Raw genomic sequence first — 2,373 nt, forward strand, 5'->3', positions numbered from 1 at the left:
CACACTTCTTCTGCATGCCCCACCACAGCACTATTAAATAACTGCCATTCCTCCTCCACACTGCCATTTTCCCGATCTTTCACTGCGTTCCATTCATCTTTCAATTTCTCCTGATACTGTATCTTTTTCTCTCTTTTATCCAACTCACTTTCAAAACCTCCCTGCCACACCTAACCCTCCTAACTCTCACCCATCTCTTACCTACTCTTAACTTTCCCTCCACCAGGTAGTGGTCAGACATACCTCCACCCTCCCCTCTCAAAACTCTCACATCCAACAATCTTCCTATTACATTCCTAGACACAACCACATAGTCCATCAAAGCTCTATCAACAACCCTTCCACCCTCCTGTCTCACCTATGTATACTTATAAATATCTTTCTTCTCAAACAGCGTATTTCCAATCACCATCTTTCTCTCAACACACATCGCTATCATTCGTTCCCCATTTTCATTTCTTCCAGGCACACCATGCATACCAAAATGATTCATAAAAAAAAAAAAAATGTTTCTGATACGAGCCCAGCCAAAAATAAAGGTCATGAGGAAAAACACTGGGTTTGGATAGAAAAATTTACTCTAGTAACTTATACTGTGCTTTTGATTACATGGCATTAAGCAATACATGAGGAATATTTAGTATATAAAGCACTGTGAGAAGTTCCGGTCCAATCTATAGATTTTTCAAGCCAGTCTAAGAGGGATTTTGATATTCTTTTTGTATGTAATTGCACTGTGTAGAAGCGCTAGTAATACTGACGACTCTTAATACTATTGTAATGATATGGGTTTAACTCCTAAACTGTGATGCTCCTTCCGGATGGTGTATTATGGACATTATGGCCTCTGCATTGCACAGTTGTGAAGGTCTGCGTGATTTTTTCCCCTCTATTTTCCATGCACAATTTTGTCCTCAAACACCTGCCTGTGCATGATGACTAAACACACCAGTCATTCCCTGAACACGATGGAGTCACGATATCATGCTAGATCTCCCGTTCCACCCTCGTCCCCCGTCTCGCCCAGTTGGACGGGAAGCGAACCCAGACACCGAAAAAACGCTTTGTAGGTTACCTGTCAATGAGAGTGGTGGGAGTGATTCTGAGGCAGAAGCCTATGAAGTAAATAAAGAAATGTAAAAAGTAGTTAAACCTGAACATCCCATTGACGACAAAGTGTGCTAAATTCGGACTTAGCCTGTGCTTGGGTGCATTTTTCCGAATGTCCTTTTTACGCGAAAGAGTATTAAAAAGTGTGAATAGCTTAAATATGTTCTTTAGTGTGTAAGAAAACCTAGAATTAGAGAAATTTTTCATTCATTCATTGCCAGACGCCATGTATCCCAAACGGGGTGGCCAATGGCTTAGAGTTAATTGTTTTACAGGGAGGGGCACTAATCCTTCACCAACCCCACTTGACCCGTAGGGATGCCAACAGCATCTGGTGTTCCCAGGCGGTCACCCATCCAAGTACTAACCAGACCCAACGTTGCTTAACTTCGCTGATCGGACGGGAAACGGTGTACTCAACGTGGTATGTAGAAAAATATTGTTAGGAAATAGAAAGTTGATATGGAAAGTGCGCTAGTTTGACTCATCAGGAGAGAGCAAAAGAGAAAGTTGCCATCACAACATGCTACAAAAGACATCGTAAGGGAAGTACAAACAGTGATTGTGATATTGTTTGTATGTAACCACAGAATTGTAAGTGATAAAAAACTAAGTGGTTGAGGTTTAAATATACGAAGTGTTTAGTCGGGTCAACTGTGTAACGTTTTCACTCATGTGGCAAGAAGGCTAAGTCTAGTAAGAGAAAAGTAGCAAATATGGCACTGGTATAGCTTGCAAATGATCAGTGTAACACCTTGTGGAAAAATAAGTGGATAAATGAGTAATTATAAGGGATTTTCAATTATGTCAACTGCGGAACATTAGGGCTCACGTGGAAGTGTCTGCTATGTGTTGTAGTAAAGAAAGTAGCCGTGAGTAAATATTGCAGTAGAACTGGGAAACATTTTAGCACAAGTGATCTGAGTGATGAATCTATGAGATTTATTTATTTTTTTTTTATATGTGAAAATACTGAAAGTCACTTCCGCAAAAACAACGTTCTATGACAGAGCAAAGTTACTACTCCCGTCACCCTTAGTTAACCTTCACTCGTCACATGCAAAACACACTTCCACTTCAACCCTGTTCTGGGGACGACCACTTCCGCACTTCCAGTTTGTTCAAAAGGCTAGTAGAGAGACTGAAGCTTGTCTGAATAACATCATAGCTTCTTAGGTTAAGTATAAGTGAGTAAAGAAAAACTTGTGATTTATTTCCGGAAATAACGCACCAAGGAGATGATATAATTTTACGGCCATGCAG

General features: G+C 40.5%; 1 pseudogene; it reads right to left on the reverse strand.

Annotated features, from left to right (window-relative positions):
- Positions 1–1,429: 1,429 nt before the first annotated feature.
- On the reverse strand, positions 1,430–1,544 carry LOC145402901 (5S ribosomal RNA; annotated as a pseudogene).
- Between the last annotated feature and the right edge of the window lie 829 nt (positions 1,545–2,373).

This window comes from Coenobita brevimanus, chromosome 6 (assembly GCF_032717465.1).
Source record: "Coenobita brevimanus isolate Jiangsu-jjx chromosome 6, ASM3271746v2, whole genome shotgun sequence".
Taxonomy (NCBI): Eukaryota; Metazoa; Arthropoda; class Malacostraca; order Decapoda; family Coenobitidae; genus Coenobita; species Coenobita brevimanus.